General features: G+C 28.3%; 1 long non-coding RNA gene across 3 annotated transcripts in view; it reads right to left on the bottom strand.

Annotated features, from left to right (window-relative positions):
* LOC127157352 (uncharacterized) overlaps positions 1-25023 on the bottom strand; it is a 126553-nt gene that overhangs the window by 79855 nt on the left and 21675 nt on the right. For all 3 annotated transcript variants that reach the window (XR_007825883.1, XR_007825881.1, XR_007825882.1), the window contains one exon: positions 518-719. This is a non-coding gene — a long non-coding RNA (uncharacterized LOC127157352). The remainder of the gene's footprint in view (positions 1-517; positions 720-25023) is intronic.

Raw genomic sequence — 25023 nt, 5'->3', positions numbered from 1 at the left:
AGAAAGATCAAAACTTTGCTGTCAAAAGGTCCAATAAATTGGCTTTTCTGACTATTACTTCACGTCAAGCTGTACAGGGTTAAAAATTCTCTCTGTGTGGTGACACATTCTTCCCTCAAAACCAAAAATAAGACCAAACTCATGATGGTTCTGGATGTTTCTGTGACAGATGGTGCTGCACAGAGACTCTGGCTGTTGTACGAGTGACACAGCGCTAAATCTGCAGGACAAATCAGCTAGAGAACTCATTCTGAGAAACTAAATTATATGCATTTTTAATGCAACAAGGTATAATTGAGTTTCACAACTGGCAACATATATTCACAGCGCTATTTTCTTAATTCATAGGTGTTGCAACAATTTCAGACTCGCATGAAAGCCACAAACCACGTCCTCATTTTCTCAAGTCTAAAGCCAGAAACTACAAAATTCTCCAAAACACAAAACAAAAAGCTTGGGGGATGAACGGCACATATCACGTTTTGCATGTCGATTATAATCGACCGTTTCTTCCTACCTGGAGCCTGCTGAAGCACCATATCGGACAGATCCTGCAGGTGGATGAAGAGAACGAGTCCTCCAACTCCAAACAGCAGTAGAAACCAGAAGGAGCAGGGCGGCTTACAGACGGACACCCGCAACCTTCTCCGACCGCGTAGAATATCCACCATCTTACAATCCATGAACAGCATCACAGCTCAGAATAAAGGACAATCCTGCTGAAAGAGAAAGAACGAGAGATTGTGAACACATCCTCACTTACAGAAGAAAACAGCTTGTTTAATAGTAAAATTAATGAATGGAAAAACTGTTTTTGCATTTAGATGTATGCATTTGGGTGATGCCATTATGCAAAGCATCTTATGCTGCATTGAAGTTTTTGCATTCCCTATGAATTGAACCTATGACCTTGGTGTTGCAAGCACCATGCTTTACTTTTTAGGCTGCAGGAATGACGCAAAAAAAAAAAAAATGTTTTTAAAATGGAACCTTTAGACAAAACCTATGCATGTGTGTTTTTGTTGAGTATCATATTTTATCCATCATGGTTTTATGTCTCATATAGGCTGATATAGTGAGAATGAAGGATAAAAACAAATTTTATTTAAAGGCCCAAACTGAGCAAAAAATGCAGTTTGGTGCAGATGCTGATATTTATATGGACAAAAAGTGATGAAATTCTGATGCATGATCTAAATATCAGTTGTCACTCTATATCTCCAATAATATCTCCACTGAATAAAACATGCAACTTAATGAGTTCATTGCACACTACATTTTGAATGACAAATCGTTGCATACTGCACAATGTTTTACATGCAATTAGATGCTTTTTTTTTTTTGCATGTTGGTGGAGTGAAAAATGCATATCAAATTAGCATTCACAAATTTCCAAATATTATATTGCACAGAAAATGGCATCCACACGGAGCAAAAAATGCAAATCGGTGCACAATGCCTTTTTTAAACTAGTAGGAAGGATGCAATATATTTTTTGCAATGTACAAGTTCTTTTGTTTGTTGGTGGAGTGAAAAATGCACAATGTTTTACATGCATTTGGATGCCTTTTTTTAATTAGTAGGAAGGATGTAATATATTCTTTAAAATACACAAGTACTTTTGTTTGTTAGTGGTGTAAAAAAATGCACAATGTTTTACATGCAATTAGATGCCTTTTTTAAATTATTATTATTTAAATTATTATTTAAAATGTATTATTTGTGATAAACAAGTACTTTTGTTTGTTGGTGGAATAAAAAAAAAAAATGCATATCATATTAGCATTCACAAATTTCCGAATATTATATTGCGCAGGAAAAAGCGCCCAAACTGAGCAAAAAATGCAAATTGGTGCACATGATGCTTTCTTTTTATTAGTAGGAAGGATGCAATATACTTTTTGCAATATACAAAAAGTACTTTTATTTGTTGGAGTGAAAAATGCACAATGTTTTACATGCAATTAGCTGCCTTTTTAAAATTAGTAGGAAGGATGCAATATATTCTTTGCGCAAACAAGTACTTTTGTTTGTTGGTGCAGTGAGAAATGCATATCAAATTAGCATTCATAAATTTCCGAATATTATATATTGCGCAGGAAATAGTGCCCAAACTGAGGAAAAAAAAACAAACTGGTATAGTAAAAAAAAAAAAAAATATGCACATGCAATTAGATGCCTTTTTAAATTAGTATGAAGGGTGCAATATATTATTTGCAATATACAAGTACTATTTTTGGCGGAGTGAAAAATGCACAATGTTTTACATGCAATTAGATGCCTTTTTAAATTAGTGGGAAGGATGCAATATATTTTTTTGCAATATACAAGTACTTTTGTTTGTTGGCGGAGTGAAAAATGCACACATGAAATTAGATGCCTTTTTTAAAGGAAGGATGCAATATATTCTTTGCAATATACAAGTACATTTGTTTGTTAGTAGAGTGAAAAATGCACATCAAATTAGCACTCATAAATTTTCACAGGATATATTCCACAGGAAATCGTGCCCAAACTGAGCAAAAAATGCAATTTGGTGCAGATGCTGATATTTATCTGGACAAAAAGTGCTGAAATTCTGATGCTTGTAATGTAAATCAATATGATCTTTATATCAGTCTAGCAAAAACGTACATAAAATGATTTAAATATCAGTGATCACTCTATATCTCCAATAATATGTCTTAGTAAGATGAGACTGAAACGATCCAAACATGTAATGCAATGCAATCCAATGATTCCTCAAAAGATCCTGATAATCAGAGACGCACTGATTTTTCAAAAAAATTATTCATGGAGAATCAAGTAAAGCCAAGCTGCTTTAGTCCAGTAAGTGTTTATCTGGAAACATAACTAACAATAGCCAAATAATGCACAATAAATCAATAGTTAAACCTGAATTTGTGCAGATGTTTCACTGCAGAACATTTCAGATCATTTCAGGAGTTTTAGGATTCAGTCATGCAACTCCCCTCACAAATTTAAAAACTATCTCATGCATTTCACATCCCTGAGAGGTGCAGGTCTGTTCTGAGTATAATTTCACATCAAGTTCCTCCAAGTGAAAAAAAAAAACGTGTGTCGGCATCAAATTAGCCCATAACGCCGCTGCGCTCGTATTTACCGAAGAGGCTTCAGCGGCCCGTTGGAATAAATCACAAACGCATATAGACTCAACGGCCCATTAGCTCAGCGCTGGACGAGAGACTGACAGGCAGAAGCGGGGTGAGACTATTTATTTTACCTGATCTCAGAACAGACAGTAATCAGGTGAAAGGCTGCAGATGTAAACGTGTTTAAGTGTGAGTGATTCATATGTTCTGTTCATAGTTACTGATGGAAAAACAAGGCTGGGTGCATTATTGATCTACTAACACAAAAAACACACATTTATAACATTTCTACACGTTAGGTGATCAGACTGCCGAAAGTTACACAAAAGTGAATAAAAATGACAAATAACTACTTGTTAGTGATAACTGGATGCCACCCACTGAATAAAACATGCAACTTAATGAGTTCATTGCACACTACAGTTTGAATGACAAATTATTGCATACCGCACAATGTTTTACATGAAATTAGATGCCTTTTTTAAATTAGTGGGAAGGATACAGTATATGCAAAATGCAAGTACTTATGTTGGTGGAGTGAAAAATGCATATCAAACTAGCATACGTAAATTTCCGAATATTACACTGTGCAGGAAATTCAATTCAAAAGGGCGTAATAACGTGCAGATGTTAAAGCGGCGTTCACTGAGAGCATGTCGCTGTCTTCGCGTTAAGCAGGAATTTTATTACCCTGCTGTTGTATGTATAATTATAGCAGGTTTTCTGAGAGAATTAATATTCCGGAGCAGAATGAAGCTCGTTAGTGTGTGAGTCTCATTAGAGAACCTGTCACAGCGTGAGACACAGTTTACCAGGGAAACAAGATGACAAGGAAACGGGAGGAACAACCAGGATGGAAAACAACATGTGAAGAGAGAGAGAGAGAAAATATTAAATAAATAAATCTATCACAGAAAATCTTACTTAATCAGGATCTTTAACATGCAATGGAAAACCATTACAGCTATGGAATAAAAAAAAAAAAATAATAATAATAATAATAATAATAACAACAATAATTATAATAATAGTAGTAGTAGTAAACAGTGAATTTCCATCTATCAATTAGAACTGTTTCTCTCACAATTCACAATTTTGACCTTTTTTCCCAACTTTATATCCTGCATTAGTTTATATCTTGTGATTCTGAATTTATATCTCACAATTTTGAGTTTATATTGAATTTTGAGTTTATATCTCACAATTTGTTTTGGTTTACATCTTGCAATTCTGAGTTTATATTGAATTTTAGTTTTATATCTTGCAATTCAGAATTTATTTCTTGCAATCTTGAGTTTATATTTCGCAAATCTGAGTTTATGTTGAATATAGAGTTCATATTTCGCAAGCTTGGGTTTATATCTCACAATTCTGAGTTCATCAAATTTTGAGTTTATATCTTGCAATTCTGAGTTAATATTGAATTCTAGTTTTATATCTTGCAATTCTAAGTTTATATCTTGCAATCTTGAGCTTTTGTCTTACAATTCTGAGTTTATATCTCATAAGTCTGAGTTTGTTGAATATAGAGTTTATATCTCGCAAGCTTGAGATGATCTCTCACAATTTTGAGTTTATATCAAAATAATTTATATCAGTTTATATCGAATTTAGAGTTTATATCTTGCAAACCTGAGTTTATATCTCATAATTCTGAGTTTATATCTCACAATTTTGAGTATATATCAGATTTTGAGTTTATATCTCGCAATGTTGAGTTATATTTTGCAATCTTGTTTATATTGCACAATTCTGAGGTTATATTGAATTTTAAGTTTTTTATCTTGCAATTCTGAATTTACATATCACAATCTTGCAATCTCAAGTTTATATCAGATTTTGAGTTTATATCTCGCAATGGTGAGTTTATATTTTGCAATATTGAGTTTATATGGAATTTTAAGGGGTTTTTTTTATCTTGCAATTCTCAATTTACATCTCACAGTTCTGTTTATATCTCACATCATATCTGTTTATGAGTTTATACTCACAATTTAAAATGTATCTCTCACAATTTGGAGTTCATGTTCCCACAACATTGCTTTTTGTGTGTGCAATAGGGAAAAAATTGTGCAAAACATGCACAAGTCAACTGAAAAAGTACTAGCACTTTCAATACTCATTTTTAAACGAAGTTCAAAATAAATCATTTTTAGCTCAAAAAGCATTTTTAGCTTTTTTTTTTTTTCCATCAAGACCGCTCAAAATGTGTTCTTCAGACTAATTTCATGGTGTCTATTGTCTCGCGTTGTGTAAATCTGAGTGCCTGTTTTAAGAAATCTTAGCGAGTGCATTTTGTCTTGATCCTCTGTCAGATTCTCTGCAGTGTATGTAAATGAGCGGCGGTCAGGTCATCTCTCCGATAATGAGAACATACAGTTGCAGAAGTCGGAGGATGTTGCCATAGTGATTTGATGTTGCCAGAGCATCTACAGTCCACAAATAAATGGACATGAGATGTAAACGTCTAATTTTGTACATAATTTTTGCACCACCACCCACATATGACAGACCTGAGACGTCTTCTTTCAGAAACTAAGAACTAAAAGCTGCAGTTTTGTGAGTTCTGTTTAACTCTCTCACATCTTTTAAACGCCATATGATTTGAGAATTTAATTTTCTGAACAATGTACGTCTGCCGCATTTATTAATATTAGTCAATATCAATTATTAAATATGTAATTAAATTTCATTAATCATTAAGATTAGTTAATGCACTGTTAATTAACATGAACAAACTAGGACCAATATTGTTAAAACTAAAGCATTTAAAACATTTTGCTAATTGAAATAAAGCTGAAATAAAATAAATATTAGATGAAACAATTTAAGATACTGCAGCTATTTCCATTTAGTTTGGATTGATCTGGAAGTAAAATAAAATTAAAACTGAACAAAAAAAAAAAAAAAAATCTAAAATCGTTAAAGAAATAAAGAAAAAGAAAAGCACATAAGAAAATTACTAAAATGTAACTGAAATCACAATGAAAACAATGTATAAAAATAAAACCTAATTCAAAGTGTTAATAAGAACTATAATAGTATATAAAACTAATAGTATAGTATAGTACAGTATAGTATAGTAGTAAAGCGTACATATAAGTATAGTATAGCACAGCATAGTATAGTACAAAATATGTATTAGTATAGCATATGTATAAGTATAGTATTGCATGTATAAGTGTTAGTATAGTATAGCATATAGTAGTCAACATTTGAAGTGGATCGAAACCTTTCATCACAGTTGTCCTAAAACCAAAACAACACCCGTTCTTGTCTTAGGACAACTCTGATTAACTTTTTTGATGCACTTCAAATGTTGACTACTGTAGTGTAGTAGTAAGGAATATATACAAGTATTGTACAGCACAGCAAAGTACAGCATAGAAAAACATGCGTATAAGTTTAGTATAGCATATGTATAAGTATAGTATAGTATAGAGTAGTATAGAGTAGTATAGCATGTATAAGTATCAGTATACTATAGCATAGCATAGTATAGTATAGTACAACATAAATATAAGTATAGTAAAGCAGAGTATAGTGTAGTATAGCATGTATAAGTATTAGTATAGTATAGCACAGTATAGTATAACAGGTATAAGTATAGTAGAGTATAAGTTTAGTATAGCATATGTATTAGTGTAGAGTAGTATAACATATATAAGTATCAGTATAGTATAGCATAGCATAGTATAGTACACCATAGTATAGTATAGTACAACATAAATATAAGTATAGTAAAGCAGAGTATAGTGTAGTATAGCATGTATAAGTATCAGTATAATATAGCATAACATGGTATAGTAAAGCATAGTATAGTACAACAAATATAAGTATAGTAAAGCATAGTATAATGTAGTATAGCATGTATAAGTATTAGTATAGTATAGGTTTAGTATAGTACAGTAAAGCAGTAAAGCATACAAGTATAGTACAGCACAACGTAGTATAGTATAGCGTATGTATAATTATAGTATCATGTATAAGTATCAGTATAGTATAGTATACTACAACATACTAATAAGTATAATAGTATAGTGTAGTATAGCATGTATAAGTATTACTGTGGTATAGCACAGTATAGTATAACAGGTATAAGTATAGTATAGTATGGTATGGTATGGTATAGTCCAGTATAGCATAGCATGGCATAGAATAGCATTTCTATACTATAATGCATATAAATACTAGTAAAAGAACACTGGAACAAACAATGAATAATTATATTTTTAACCACAGTAATTAACACTAACAGATTAATAAATGCTTTAAAATGTAATGCTCATAGTTATGTTAGATAATTCATTAACTTAACAAATACAATATTTTTGTAAAGTGTTTTCTTTAAACGTTTTCAATCAGAAAAGAAAAACACCAAATGCACCTTTTAAAACGGAATGTAAATTCAGCTGAACAGTTTTATTGTCCAAAGACAACAACTTCTGCACATGTGTGCCTGAGACTGTGCTTTGGTTCTTTGTGGATGAAAACACACACACACACACACACACACACAATCCAAGGTTTCTTTTCTTGACACACAAGACGTGTTGACATGTGAATTACACTCTTCAGATCCATCAGAATAATTGCAGCGCTGAACATAATAATCTTAATTAGAGTTTAATTAAATTGAGAGCAGATTTTTCTGCACAGTTGTGCTCAATCAGGTCTGTTATTAATGGGAATGCATTGTGTGCGAGCGTGTGTACGTGTGTGTGTGTGTGACTATTCAACCTTCAATTGATTTCCTATATCCTCTATATTTGAACGCCGTCTCTAATGCGCTCGCAAAACAAACGCAGTGTTTTCCTCAGCGGCCGTCCTTCAGCTGGAGAGAATTCAGAAACAAAAGCTCACAGTGATGTTTGCTCTGGACGCTGTGTTGTGATTCAATGTCTGTACAGACACTGAACTGCAGTTCAAAAGACTGCATTTATTTACTCAACAATACACTAAAAATAGTAAAATAATATTGCAATGTAAAACAGATGTGAATAGATAGTAAGATGAAATTTATTTGTGTGATAAAAGCTGAATTTTCAGCATCATTACTTCAGTCTTCAGTGTCACATGATCCTCCAGAAATCATTCTAATATACTGATTTGCTGCTCAACAAACATTTCTGATTATTATTAATGTTGAGTTTTGGATATATACACATCCAAAAAACATAAAATTAAAAAAAAATTAAAAAAAAAAAAAAAAAAAAAAAAAAAAAAATATATATATATATATATATATATATATATATATATATATATATATATATATATATATATATATATATATATATATATATATATATATATATATATATATATATATATATATATATAAAGTAATTATTTTTGATCAATATATTTTTATAAGAATAATGCTGCAAATAAATGTTAAATAAATAATTAAAACAAAAAAAATTATGATCAAATATAATATGGTAAATAAATAAATAAATAGTTAAAAATAAAACTAGACAATTAGTCATAAATACAAGTAAATAAATAAGCAAATAATTAAACATAATAAAAATATCAATCAAACATAAGGAAAATAAATAAAAGTAAACAATTAACCAAATTAATACAAATAAATAAATAAGTAAATAATTAAACATTACAATAATAATTATTATTAAATATAATATGGAAAATAAATAAATAAAAGTAAACAGTTAACCACATAAATACAAATAAAGTACATAATTAAGCATAATTTAAATACTAAATAATCAAATATAATATGGTAAATAAATTTAAAAAGTAAACAATTACCCATATAAGTACAACAATTAACCACATAAATGCAAACAAACAAGTAAATAATTAAACATAATAATAAAAAAAAATATTACCAAATATAAAACAGTAAATAGATTCAAAAAGCAAACAATTACCCATATAAATACAAGTAAATAAATAATTAAACAATAAATATAATAAATATTATCAAATATGATATGGTAAATAAATAAAAGTTAATAATAGCCATATAAATACAAATAAAAAAATAATTATAATATAAATAAACATTAAATATAAAAATAAAATTATTAGTTATTAGTAACAAAACTGAATAAATATAAATAAATATTTAAACTTTTTTTTTTTTTTTTTTTTTACAATAAATAAATAAATAAAATTGATCTCCACATTTATATAAAACATGATCCTCTTTGATCAGGAAAGGATATTCTAAGTATAGTTGATGAATCATTCTCTAAAAGAGCAGGAACATGAAATAAAATTTTCCTAAGATTTAACATAATAGTAGGTGTACTATAGTAGAACGAATTCACATGCTGCTTGATATAGCACTTTGCAAATTACAGAAGTGCAGCCTTACTCAACAAATCACATCTATTGATCGTAAACACACACACAGCGATCAGCACAAACACAGCAGACTGAAACTGTTCCTGTAAAAAGTGTCAAAGCAGCTTTAATTTAGAGCTTCTGCCTCAAAACAATCTGTTGTTCCTCGCAAGACCTTGTGTTTTATGGCCGTTTGTCGGCCGATCTTCTGATTTAGTGTGTTAAATAAATCCACGCCTACCTTCAGACGATATAAAAGCACATCCAGCATCAATACAGCTTAAGATGACATATGTGGGGATCCGTATAAAGACAGATACCGCCCTAAACCTCAGCAACCCTCCTAAAACTGACACACAAATATATACAACTAGAGGCTCTCCGGCATCCAGTGCATGCTTTCCTTTTGGTTTTTATTTATAGCCAACAAAACACTTCCCCAACCTCCAGAACACAAACCATTTCAGCTACAAGCACAATCGATAAGCTTTGTTTGGTTAATTATACCCTGAACAGACCTGAAGCGAGCGTAGAGAGCGGTACGGCGCCGGATCGATGGAGAGACTTCTGACACAACTTCAGATTTGCATCGTTTCGTGACACACACGCAAAACTCAGTGACGTTCAGCTGAACATGTTCACAGAGCAGCTGCACAGTTTGTTTACTGAAATTAGAGGAGGAAAAAAAATAATATCTGGAATGATACTTTTAGACATTTAGACTAAACCATATTAGCATCTAAAGAAAGAAAGAAAGAAAGAAAGAAAAAGGAAGGAAGAAAAAAAAGATACATACAAAAAAACTGACTAAAAAAAAAGTTAAATAAAAAGTGAATAAATAAGTAAATCAATAAACATATATTCAAGTCATCTTTATTTTTGTAGCACTTTATCCAACAGATATTGTTTCAAAACAAATAAATAAAGTTAATTAAATATGCAGATAAAAATATGTATTTCTATATATATAAAAAAAAAAATAAATAAAACAAATAAATAAATATAAATAAATCATTAAACATAAATAAAATATAAATATAAATATATAACCAAAAATAAAATCATTTATACATATAAATAAATAAATAAACAAAATAAATAATATAAGTTAAATTAAATTAAATATAAAAATATGTATTTCTAAATATAAAAATAAAATGCTATTAATAAAAATAAAATAAAATAAATATAAATAAATAAATAAATAAATAATATAAGTTAATTAAATATGCATATTAAACATGTATTTCTGAATATAAAATAAAATGTTATTAGTACAAAACACACATAAATAAAAATAGTTAAACATACATATTAATAAAAAATAAAATAAATATAAAATCATTTAAATAAATAAATAAATAAATAAATAAAGCAAGCAAGCAAGCAAGTAAACAAACAATTGCCAAATATATTGCCAAAAAATATTGCCAAATCTAAAAATAGTGTTATTAGAAATAAAATAAAATAAAATATAAAAAATAAAATAAAACAAAAAAACAATTAAAATGTGAATTAAAAAAAAACACATAAAAAAAAAATAATAAAAAGGTAAATAATTAAATACAATTTAAAAAGTCAGTATGTAAATACACGTATACAAATAAATAATTCCAAATATATATAGAAAAAAAAAATGTTATTAGCAAAATAAAAAAAGAAACAAACATCAATAAATAGTTAAACATATAAACAATTTTACAATTAATCAATATTTAAATGTATAAATATAAATATTACCAAATATAAAAATAAAAATACAATTACTTATACATCTAAATAATATTTAAATAAATAAAACAAATTAATTACCATAAAAATATTACCAAATATAAAGTGTTAGAAATAAAATTAAAAAAAAAAATAAATAAATAAATGAATAAAAAAAATAATCAAATAAAAAGGTAAATAAATAAATGACATTAAGTAAATAAATGAACATATACTAATAAATATTTCCAAATATAAAAACAAACTGTTATTAGTAAGTAAATAAATAAAATAAATAAATAGTTAAACATATGCAATCAATCAATCAAATAATAGCTGGAAATTAAATCAATCTCCACATATATCAAAATAAAACAGAGATAGAGAGATTCTCAGTGGAGTCTGCCTGTGTAAAACCGGGTCGCCGTGATGTCATAGTGTTGCTATGCAGTTACTAGGGTGTTGTGGACAGTTAAGAGGTGCTGTGTGGTTAATAGGGAGTTCTTGTTTGTTACTAAGGACATTGTTAGGGCGTCGGGATATTTGTTTACAGGCTCAAGCTTAAACTGCACAGGCGACACAAATGTCATATACAAGTATATTGATTATTGGGCGCCGTGCAAACACAACGGCGTGACGCTCGTGCTCTAAAACAGCTGCGGGAACCCAGAGGTGAACTGCGAGTCCTTGACCTGTGATACAGCAGCTCTTCTTTGATTTTTGCATTTTGCTGATAGAGGATTTTTTTGCAACCAGTATAGATCTGCGCCACAGGCCACCCGCACTATTAATACAGATATATAAAACTGCTTTGGGCGCCAGTGTCACAGATCATTAGCCGAAGCCTGACCGATATAAATATTGCTACTGACTCTTATTCAACTTCAGAGCTTTAGTTAGTGCAGATTACTAATGCAATCGAACAAACTAAAACTGAGCATTACATTTTAGCACGCAGCGACTGCAAATCAATTAACAAGACACCTCATATACAAGAAAGCCCTTGCAAATCTTTATTTAGTAAAACAACAGAAATTAGAGCTTTATTTTAAATTTAATTAAGACATTTTTAAATGCACTAAAACCTATTTACTATTTATTATTTTATTCACAATTTATTTCTAATATTTTATTTTTACTATTTTCATTTACATATTTACATGTCTGTTTGTTTGTTAGTTTGATTTATTTATTTATATTTTATTTCTAATAACATTTTATTTTTAGTATTTTTTATTTTCTAATTTACTTATGTCTGCTTATTTCATTACTTTTTACTTTTTTACTTATTTTTAATATTGAGTAAAGTAAGTTTGTTTAATAAATAGTTTGTTTAGTAAATAAATTAAAAACACTAAATGAAATGTCTATATAAATAAAACAAACTTACTTTACTCAATTAAAAAAAAATATATATTAGAAATAAAAAGCAAATAAATAAACAAAAATATATAAATAAATAAATTATAAATAGATAAATAAAGACATGTAAATGTAAATTTAGAAACTACTAAAAATAAAGTAAAATTCTTTTTATTTTTAGTATTTCCATTTACATATTTATATTTACATGTCTGTCTGTCTCTCTGTCTGTTTGTTTGTTTGTTTATTCACATTTTATTTCAAATGGCTTTACATTTTTATTTTTAGCATTTTTATTCATGTATTTATTTATTTATTTATTTATGTACTTAGAATATATTTGTAATATTTTTATTGAGTAAAGTAAGTTTGTTTAAAGTTTAAAAAATAAACAAACTTGCTTTACTCAAAAAAAAATAATAGAAATAAGAAGTAAATAAATTGACATGTAAATATAAGTAAATAAATGAATTAAAAAATACTAAAAATAAAAGTAAAATGTTATTAGAAATAAAATGTGAACGACTGAATGAATGAACATAAACATAAGCAAATAAATGCTAAATGAAAAATGTAAATAAAATATTAGTTAATAAACAAACTTACTTTACCCAATATAAAAAACAAATGTACATAAAAAAAAAAATAATAATAAAAGAAAATGTTATTAGAAATAAAATGTAAATAAATAGAAAGTTACAAGAGATCAAACGTGAATGAATACATTAATTCATACATGCATGCATAAATTAATAATAAAATAATAAAAAAAGCCAGTTATAAAAAGTTAAATAAATTAAAACAAACAGATTAAGTAACATTCCATCAAGTATTAATACTAAATGAATGTTTAGCTCAGACGAGTCTCTTGCTGCTCTAATTCTCACATATATAAAAAATGACAGTGCAATTTTTGGCATTTGCAAATTTTATGAGCACTAAAGGCAGAGACTTGTTTTCCACTCATATTTAATGCGACTGAATTATGCAACAGCATCACAAAAGCTTCAACTAAAGTTGTTTCTGTTTTCAGGGTCCTGGGCGCCACTGAATTGAGGAAAGAGATTAAAAAAACAAGAGTGAATAATAGACGAGCGCTTTGGTTTTGGGGAGCAGTGGTGACCCACATACTGACACTCTCCTCCGGGACGGATGAGAAAACAACAACATCTACTCGCATCCCATCATCCGGTCAACAGCTAGTCCCTTTGTTTACCAGTTGCACAAACGCTGAAGACAAACGCTAATGAAACAAAGACTCGTCCAGCTGGAATGGTTTTCTCATTTTGAAGTCAACATGAAATCAGAATTGAATTATAGTTTAATACATATTCCTGGAGTTATTGTGAACGATTTTTAAAGTTCTATAAATTTGGGAAAACACGCTCTTAAAGTAATGTTTACGGTTTCCATCTCAAAACTGCATATTTTGGGTTATTCAAGTTTAAACTGAAAATATTAATATTCATTTAAAACTAAATTAACTAAAACAGAGATTAACAATAATAATAATAATAATAATAATAATAATAATAATATTATTATATAGACAGTTACAAAAAAATATTTCACTGTTTCCATCTCAAAACTGCATATTTTTGCTTATTCAGGTTTAAATTGAAAATGTTAATATTCATTTAAAACTAAAACAGATTAAAAAAAAAAAAAAAAAAAAAAAGTATTATTATTAATTATTATTATAATGGAAATAGTTACAAAAAAATGATTTAAACTGACAGGAAAATAAAACTAGAAAATATATAAAAAAAATATTAATATAAACTATAATATGATTATGAATATGATATAATATGATGGTTATTTAGGGTAAAATGGAATAAAACATTAATTTAACAATTTAAATTAAATGGAAATAAAATTGAATTAAAAAAATAGAAAAAGAAAATTACCAAAAAAATCTAAATATTAATATAAACTATAATATTATCTCAAAGATACTTTAGATTATTCAGGGTAAAACTGATTAAAATAACTAAAACTGAAAAAAAAAAAAAAAACTATAACTATATAGAAAGTTACTTTATTATTTATTTAAAGTAGGGTTGAATAATTGTGGTTTTTTTTTTTTTAATTACAGCCACCATTTAAATGTTTCAAGAATAAATTGTGATAAAATGATAATTATATCATTAATAAAATTATTAATTAAAGTGTAAAGTGCAATAAAATAAATACCTTAAAAAATATTTTTCTGACCCCATTAACAGTTCTATTTTATTTTATTTTCTATTTAATTTAATTTAATTTAATTTAATTTAATATTTTAAGCAAAAACTCTGTTGGATTTTGATCCAATAATATCTTCAGTCATTCTGCTTCTCAGGTAAATATTTCTTAGTTTAATAATGTTTAGATATTTGTACTGGAAAACAAGATCAAATTACTAAGTAAGAAATACATTTTTGCAGTGTAATTGATTATTAAATAAACTTTCATTTCAGTTTTGATGTTTCGGGTGCATCACTATGTAAACTATTAGTATCATTAATCAAAATCCAATTTGCTGACATTTTCTTCTCTTTTTGGTGGACGTCACCTACAGGTCACATAAACATCCACAGTGTTACCAACAGTTATTTAGTCATCATTTTATGTTGTAAATTATGGAGACTTTCTAAAATATCAACACTACACACTAGAAATTAAAAACCATCACCATGCAGAGACTGAACTTGACCTTCAGCCTCCACATCCTGTTCAAAACCCTCCTCAAAAATGATTCATTTTCAACTTTTCTATCAAATCTCTTTACACTTATGTGCAAATGCATTGTTTGTTTAAGTTACACACTAGGTTTTATGCTTCACCTTCTTGTGACGTTCCCTTGAGAAACAGAGGAGGAAAAAGAAAGAGGTTATCTGTTGGTTAGGATGCACGGGTTTATTTTGGATTAGTTATTCAGTAATGACTAACCCAGTGGACTGCTGTATAATGTGCTGCTCATCCACTGGAAAACAGCCTTACGGGGACATTAAACGCATTGAATAATTACTTGTTTAATTGTTAATCTTTTCTCCATTACAACTTTAAATCATTTTTCACATCAACAAACTGGAACGCAAGATGCTGATGCAACATATTATTGAAATGGCAAACTCCTGCAAATAAAGGAAGGAATAAAAGCCATCCATCATGTTTATAGAGGGAAAAAGAGAAATATGAACTTGAGCTTCAGTGAGCAACAACAAACTTTGGCTCTTTATGAACATCCAAAGTTATAGTTAATAAATCTGAAGTGTCTGAGCTCGAGCGGATTTCCTTACAGAAATATTTTCTTTAAATGACAACAGGAGCAGATTCATTTTTCACTGTTTCCATTTTCAAATGCCATTGGTGTTTGAAATCCACACCAGGGTTATTTTGGGTTATTCAGGGTAAAATTGAAAACTATAACTGAAACAAATGATTTGAAATTAAATGGAAAAATAAAATAAAAATAGAAAAAAAAATCTAAATATTAATACAATTATAATAGTACCTCAAAGATACAAAACTAACACTGATACAAACTAAATAAAATAGCATATTAATATTAAAATAAAAACAGAAAATATAAAAATGAAAACTAAAACTATAAAAATGAGATTAATTAATTAAAATAAAAATAAATGAAAACTAATTCAAAATATAAAACAATTAAAATTAAAATAAAAACAGAAAATATAAAAAGTAAAACTGATTTAATTCAAACTAAGAAAACAGATTATAATAAAAATAAAGACAAACAATTCAAAATATTAAAAAAAAAAAAAAAAAAAAAAAAAAACACATATGAACCAACACTAAAATAAAAACAGAAAACAGAAAAATGAAAACATTCAAAATACCAAAAAAAACCAAACTAAAATAAAAATAAAAATATATAAGAAATTCAAAATATAAAAACCAAATGAACTAACACTGAAATAAAAAAAAACAGAAGCATAAAAATGAAAACATTCAAAATATTAAAAAAAACAAAAATGAACTACAATTTAAAGAAAAACAGAAAATATAAAAATGAACTAATTCAAACAATAAGAAATGGATTAACTAAAATTAAGATAAAAAAATAAAAATAAAACTAATTCAAAATATAAAAAAACAAATGAACTAAAACTTAAAAACAGAACATATAAAACTAAAAACTAATTTAAAATATTAAAAAAACAAATGAACTACAATTTAAATAAAAACAGAAAATATAAAAATGAACTAATTCAAACAATAAGAAACAGATTAACTAAAAATAAAAGAAAAAAGAAAAAGAAAACTAATTCAAAATATAAAAAACAAATGAACTACAATTTAAATAAAAACAAAAAATATAAAAATAAATACTAAATATAATTAAAAATATTTTTTAAAAAAAAAAACAAACAAAAAAAAAACTAACATTAAAATAAAAACATAAAATATAAAAAAATGAATAAAAAATATGAATAAAATCTACAATACTATCTCAATGGCCCCAAAACAAATGATTCACAAGATACCAAACTAAAACCATAAAAATATGTATATATTTTTGCAACTTGAAATAAAATAAGCATTAACTGAATTAAAATAAAATACTAAAGTTATTTTATTTATCATTAAGATGTCAATGTAACATTTTTCATTTTAATTTAGTTTGATGATCTACTAATATAACTAAAAATAAAATGAAAATAAAATACAAATTACATAGAGATATTTTACAAAAAAATAAAAAATAAAAACAACAAAAACTAGAACTTTAACTAAAAAAAAAAAAAAAAGTAAAACATAAATGATACTAAATCTAATTTTTATTTTAAATGTAGTACTCAGGGACACAAGACTGCCTGAAACGAGAAATCACAAGATAGCAAACTTCCCAAAAACGCTGCAGGCCTGAGAGCAAATGAATTATTAATTACCGAAGCGCATTCATCAGCGAGACGCCGCCGGAGCGACAGAATCCACCTGTCCCTTCCCTCCGAAATGAAATTAGACAAATCAAATTGTACATTTTCATATAAATTAGCGGCCGGCTGTCGCGGCTCAGTCTGGCCTGTTGCTTTCTCTCAGAGAGATTGTAAAGTTGGCAGCACGGCCACGTTTCCAGTTTGTTATAAATAGGCTCCATAAATCTGGAGTGGCGGTGGCGCGGGATCAGGTCTGGCACGGGCGGGAGGGGATTTCTGAATTACAATCCTCTGGTCTGCTGCCAAACTCATCAGTCAACACGGCCGCGGCCGCACTCGAAGAGCATCTCCTGCCATCAGCCGACGGGAAGATCCTCGTCGTGAAGAGACTCGTTTGACTCCGGCGTGAGCCTGAATCCTAATATCAGCGCATCAAATATTCATATGCAAAACTCCACATAACTGGCTTCTGTCTTCAGTTGGTAACGTCTTAACGCATTTAATTAAAATTAATTCAAAGCCCAGGCCGCGGCGCACTCGTGTCCCCTCTCGCTCTTTGCGTGACAAAACTGAATTTTAAACGACAAATAATTCACTGTGCGTAAGACATCCATCATTTGTGGCTGTGATATTTGCTCTGGAACGGCAAAATCAATATTTGTAACAAATCGATTTGAATTTGCAAATGTCACAGACGTCCGGGTCAAGGCCACCGGCAGGTCAAAGGTCAACAGCAGGTTAAAAGGTCACCAGGTTTTAGTTTAAAAAAAAAAATCCTCAGCATTTTATAATGCTGATCACATTCATTTTATTACTCTGTATTCTTACTGACTCACTTTTGCATTATTATTTCTGCCAAGCAATTTTCAGACAAAAAGCTTTCATAACATGAAGCAATACTGAGTAATATAATTTTTCATTTGAATTCATTTAAACACATATCTCATTAAAACATTCAGTTCACATTTTACCCAATAATATCAATCCATCAATCAATAGAATAAATATTTAAATAAATATTAATTCTCCCAAGCAATTTTTAGACAAACATTTAAGATAACATTGATATTTAAATGAAGCAAAATTATAATTATTATTATTATTATTATTATTATTATTATTATTTATTCCTCACACAAATTAACTAAATGTGTAGATATAAACACAAATGAATGAATTTAATGAATTTAAACAAAACTCAATATCAAACCTCAAAATAAAATAAAAATATTAAATAAAAAAAATACTATTTTGCACATATAAAATTTATTTTATATTTAGATTTATTTTTTATTTCTTTTCATTTAATTTTAAATGAATTTTAAAATAGAACAAAATAAAATAAAAAGGTTAAAATAGGTACAAACACAAAACATGAATTTAGATACCAAAGACTAAAATAAAATAAAATAAAATAAAATAAAAATGCAATAAAATAATATAAAATAAAAGTGTATTTTTCCACTCACAAAAACTAATTAAATATATTTAAGTACAAACACAAACACATTCATGAATTTACACGCATTATACACAACTCAAATAAAATAAAATAAAATGCTTAAATGAAGCATTATTAGTAGTCGTAAAGAAATTGTTATTTTTCCTCACACAAATTAATTAAATATATTTAAGTAGGTACAAACACATTCATGAATTTACACACATAGGCCTCAAAGTAAAATAAAATAAAATAAATATTTTCAAATTATATTTTCAAATGAAATATATTTAGATTTATGTTTTAATTATTTGTCTTTGAATTTTGTTTAGGATTAGCACATTTCCCAGTACATTGTTGTACAAAAATCAAAGACAGTATTAAAAAAAAAACTAAAAATAAATCTCAAATTAAATATCATTAGGATTTTTCTAAAATTTCATGGAAAAATATTTTTCATTTTCTTACTTTCAAAAATCATTTTCTTACTGTAATCCAAAGTGTTTTATATATTTTTCTTTGGCTTTGAGGATGAAATATGACCTGGACTTATTCCTGACAGGTCTGAGATTCTCCCATAATGCATTTCTACATTTAATGAATCGTTTTAATGCCTCTGCTGTCATTCTGTCTTTCATATTGTTCTGCTGTAAGAAACTTTGAAAAACTTTTGATTGCACTAATCATCAACACCCTTCACACTCACTTCTAAGACCATTTTAAACCTTTTGGAAAACAAGTCATTTCAGTGCACAGCATTCAGATGTGCATTTGCTCTGGTCTCAAACATTGCTATAGTGAATGAAATGCATTTGTAATAGAAAAAGTGTTGATTTTAATATGTAATGCTTGGCCTGGCTTGTGGTTTTCGGTGGTTTCTACGCGATTGTCCCTTCATCTAACATTAGTTTTTATCTTGTGAAGGGCTCTGTGTCTGTTAATGTTCTGTACATCCTCGCAACAAACAAAACCTCCTCCATGTGAAGGCCAGCGAGTGTTTTTGAAACAGACTCGTGTGTCACTGCGAGTCGTGATGCAGATCCAGACGCTGAATACCTGCAACCTTGAGTGCAAACCTCAGCCGAACACCATTAAACAGCATTTTAGACAAAAACACAGATGCGCTGGAATGCCGGTGAAATATTGATACTCTCTGATCCGCGTACAAATCCTGCATCTCCCCGCGTGTCTCCTCCTGATAAATTATTTCTAGCAACATCAAGGTCTGTTTCTGCGTAACGGATTTCACCGGCCACTGATGATTTGTTTGGGATCACAGAAGATCTTCAATTTATCATGGAACAGGAGAAATGTCCATTAAAAAGGAAGAAAAAAAGTTGTATGTACACAACATGTATACAAACTGCACTTGGCCAAATAAAATTAATAAAAATAAAAAGCATTTTAAACAATAATATAATATAATATAATATAATATAATATAATATAATATAATATAATATAATATAATATAATATAATATAATATAATATAATAATAAATTGATATCTAAATTTTAAAGTAATAAAAAAAATATTTTTAAATTATTAAATAAGGAATACAACTGGTTATTATACTGAAATTTGGAATTTATATGGAAACTGAGTATTTTATTGTAAACAGAGTAATTTATTGTCAAAATTAAATCATTACATTAAAAAAAAAGATATACACAATAAAATAAAATAAAATAAAATAAAATAAAAAATAAAATAAAATAAAATAAAATAAAACAAATAATATTACATATTACACACACGTAGAAAACCTGCATTTGCTGAGTAAAATAACAGTAATTAGACTTAAAAATTCATTTTAAAAAACTAATTATTTAATAAATTAAAATGTAAAACAATTTATTAATAAAATTAGGAATAATTTTAATTTATGAATTAAGGAATAGAACTGATATATGAAAATTTGTAAATTTATAAATAAATTTGTTTTTGTGATTAGTCAAAAAGGGCATTCAGCAGTCAAATATTTGTAAAATTAATAAATTAAATAAAAAAAAACATAACACGTATACACAACAAAGATACAAACTGCCCTTGGTGAGTTAAAAAAAAAGTTAATGTAATTAAAAGTATATTATTTAATTAATAAATTACAATTTAAATAATTCATAGGATGATAAAAATTAATAATATTTTGTATTTATTAATGAATAATTAAAACTAATTTATAATATGGAAAATTGATGTATAATTGGTCAATAAGGGCATGCTGCAGTCAAATATTTGTAAAATTAATAAATTAAATAAAAAAACAACACACAACAAGTATACAAACTGCCATTGGTAAGTTAAAAATAAATAAAATAAATAAATATTTAGTAAATGTAATTAAAAATAATTAATTAATAAATTACAATTTAAATGAATTTATAAGACGACAAAAATTAATCATTTTTATTTATTAATTAATGATTAAAATGTATTTAAGTATTTTATTGTGATTGCTCAATAAGGGCATGCTGTAGTCAAATATTTGTAAAATTAATAAATTAAATAAAAAAAATTCAAATCTACACAAGTATACAAACTGTCCTTGGTGAGTTAAAAATAAATAAACAGCAATTAAAATTACAAATGTAATTAAAAAAATAATTTAAATAATGCATTACAATTTAAATGAATTATAAAATGATAAAAATGATTAATAATTATTTTTAGTTATTAATTAATGACTAAAATGTATTTATAATATGGTAAATATAAGTATTTTATTGTAATTGCTCAATAAGGGCATGCTGCAGTCAAATATTTCTAAAATTAATAGATTAAACTGAAAAATTCTATAACACACACACACACGTACACAAATGCCCTTATAATTAATTAAAATTAAAAAATGCAATTTTAAGAAATTAAACAAATCTAAAACAATTAATTCATAATATGAAGTTGTTCTTAATTATATTTATTAATTAAGGAATAAAGCTTATTAGTATTTGGAAATATTATTATTAAAATATAGGAATATTTTATTGTGATTGGTCAATGGAGACATCATGCACTCCAATATTTGTAAAATTAATCAATTTTAAAGTTAAAAAATAAGCAATTATTATTAAAAAATTATTAAAATAGTGCATTATAAATGCATTAAATAAATAAAATTATCAATGTTTTTATGTATTAATTAATGATTAAAACTGCTAATTATATGGTATTTTTGAGTATTTTATGCATATATATATATAAATAAGCATGTATGCATGCTATGAGACCTGAATTGCACTGTAGTGCTGATAACCAATGAATCCGAGTCTGACATTTGATCCAAATCTCAGTAGCCAGATGTATAATTAGGTTTGACTGTACACTGCGAGGCCCGTCGATCCTGGTGAATCGAAGTGGACCAGACACATGAGAGAAAACCGTGTCAAATCCGCCTGATGTCAGAGTCAACGAAACACTCGCAGCTGTCAGGAAAGAGCTGCTTCTGCCCATCATCCAACCACAGCAGCTGCTCGCAAACAAACGCCTGAATCACAATAGATCTCAACCTGCTAACTCAACACTTAACGCTGAACGCTGAACAAAATGCTGAAACACTAAAACACATAGCAACCTCATAGCAGACTGCAAAAATATGCAATAGATGAAATGCATACTGCAGAACACCAATCACAGCCTTCAAAGGCCATGACTGACAGGACAGCGGTCCAATCAGATGGATTCACTGAGAACTAAAGCACATTCAGTAAGCGTCTACTGTACAAAGTGAAGTAAACCAGCTTAGCAAACCTCTCAGCGATAATGCGGGAATGTATTGAACCTTTTAATAATTACTTAAATGGGCGAGACTGTGTGTTTGTGGAAGACTGCGTGACCTCGCAACGTCCATCTCGCTTTTGTGGTCTACAGATCATTAACTAAATGTACAAAGGCCTTGCGTATTGAATGGTCATTACTTAATGCATTTAGGTAATGAAAATAATGGTGTGTTGAATATGAAAGTCGGCCTCGTGGAGCGCTACGGTCAACAACATTAAATACAGACTAACAGAGACCTGGAGGAAAACTGGGCTTTCTGAGAAACATCTGAGCAACACATTTCAGTTATAAAAACATTCTAAAACATTGAAAGGTTTTTTGTCGGTTACAAAAACATTTCTAACGATATTCTACTGTTTATCCAAAATATGTTATTTGAATGTTTATTTTTAGTATGTTAAGAACATTAAAATGTCCAGTTCTGTCTAATGTGGTTACAACGCTTTTAAAATTACAAAAACGTTTCATCCAACATTCTACTAACTTCAAACTGAAATGTTTTTTGAATGTTTATTTTTAATATTTAAAAAAAAAAAGTTAAAATGTAAATGTACATTTTTTGTGATTATATCACTATTTAAAAGTTACTTGCAAGTTACTTTTTTTTTCCAAAATGTAACATTGAATGTTTATTTTAAACATTCTAAGAACTTTCAGAAGAAAATTCAAATTTCAAACAGTACAAATAACATCAAGGATGTTCTGAGAATGTTTTGCAAAGAACATTTTCTCAACATTATGAGAACGTATATCAAATATGAACTAGACGAGTAAAGTTTTAGAACAAACTTGTGAGTTGGCTTGAGAAAGCCTAGCCTGAACGTTTGAAGCAGTTGTAAAAGTATGAAAGTTGAAGTTGCTATCATGAAGCACATTGCTTACATAATATAACATGTTGTTAGCATGTGTTAGCATGATTTGCTTGTTGTTTGCATTTTTATAGGCTGATTACAATGTTACTAACATGTTGTTAGCATGTTATTAGCATGTTGTTAGCATTATTAGCAAGTTAATAGCATAATTCTAACATGATTAACGTTACTAGCATGTTGTTAACGTTTCTAACATAATTAGCATGTTACTAGCATGATTAGCAAGTTACTAGCATATTGTTAACATAATTAGCAAGTTACTAGCATGTTGCTAGCATGATTAGCAAGTTAGTAGAATGTTGCTAAGAAGCAGCTATGAAGAAGATGATGACAGAAGACAAAAGAAGAAGACGAGGAAGGAGAAGACAAAGAAGAAGACAATAACAAAGAAGACGACAACGAAGGAGACAAAGACGATGAAGATGATGGTGGAGATGATGACGGAGAAGAAAGAAGAAGATGAAGACAGAAGACAAGGTGACGAAGGTGAAGAAAAAGACAAACAAGACAAAGACGACGACAAAGACGAAGGCGACGAAGATGATGATGACGGAGAAGACAAAGAAGAAGAAGAAGACGACGATGAAGGAGAAGACAATGACAAAGAAGAAGACAAAGACGAAGGCGATGAAGATGACGGAGAAGACGAAGAAGGAGAAGACAAAGAAGACAGAAGAACGACGGCGAACCTGAGGGAGACAAAGACGAAGGTGAAAAAGAAGATGACGAAGAAGACAAACAAGACAAAGACAACGACGAAGACAAAGAAGAAGGCATGAAGAAGATGATGACATTCCATAATCATTATTTTAAGAACATCTTGTTTTAACATTTATATAACTGAAAGTTGTGGAAACATTTCCTGTTAGCTGAGGGATCTGTACTGTACTCATTTATGCATAAGTGGCGTCTTGATGTTGTGGGCGGTTGTTTATGGACGAGTCAAAAGTCTCAAAAGCTTCATTCTTGCAGGAACATTTAGCAGCGTTTGCTGATGAACAGCATGAGAAATCAACACAGCCATTTGTTCTGCTTATGAGAGCCAGATCACTAACCATCATCCACACATCACAACTGACATTTCAGTTTCAAAAGTTTAACCAAAGTTTACATAAGGAGCATTAAATTGATCAAACTGACCGTTTGAAAGACACTTAAAAATGTCACAAAAGACTTCAAATAAATGCTGTTCTTTTGAACTTTATATTCATCTGTGAATCCTGAAAAAACAAAATATATCAGGTTCCACAAAAATATTGTGCAGCACAACTGTTTTCAACTAAAATGATTTCTGAATGATCATGTGACACTGAAGACCGGAGTAATGATGTTGAAAATTCAGCAGTGCATCATCAAAATAAATTACAGTTTACAGTATATTGACAAAGAAACAGCTACTTTAAATTCTAATAACATTTTACTATTTTTTAATGTATTTTTGATTAAATAAATGCAGCAGAATGAGGAGAAGCTGTGAATTTCTCAGTGTCAATCTCTCTTACATGCTGAACACACACGTCGGTGTGATGAGATCTG

Source organism: Labeo rohita, unplaced genomic scaffold (genome assembly GCF_022985175.1).
Source record: "Labeo rohita strain BAU-BD-2019 unplaced genomic scaffold, IGBB_LRoh.1.0 scaffold_105, whole genome shotgun sequence".
NCBI lineage: Eukaryota > Metazoa > Chordata > Actinopteri > Cypriniformes > Cyprinidae > Labeo > Labeo rohita.
This window is presented reverse-complemented; position numbering and strand designations above follow the sequence as displayed.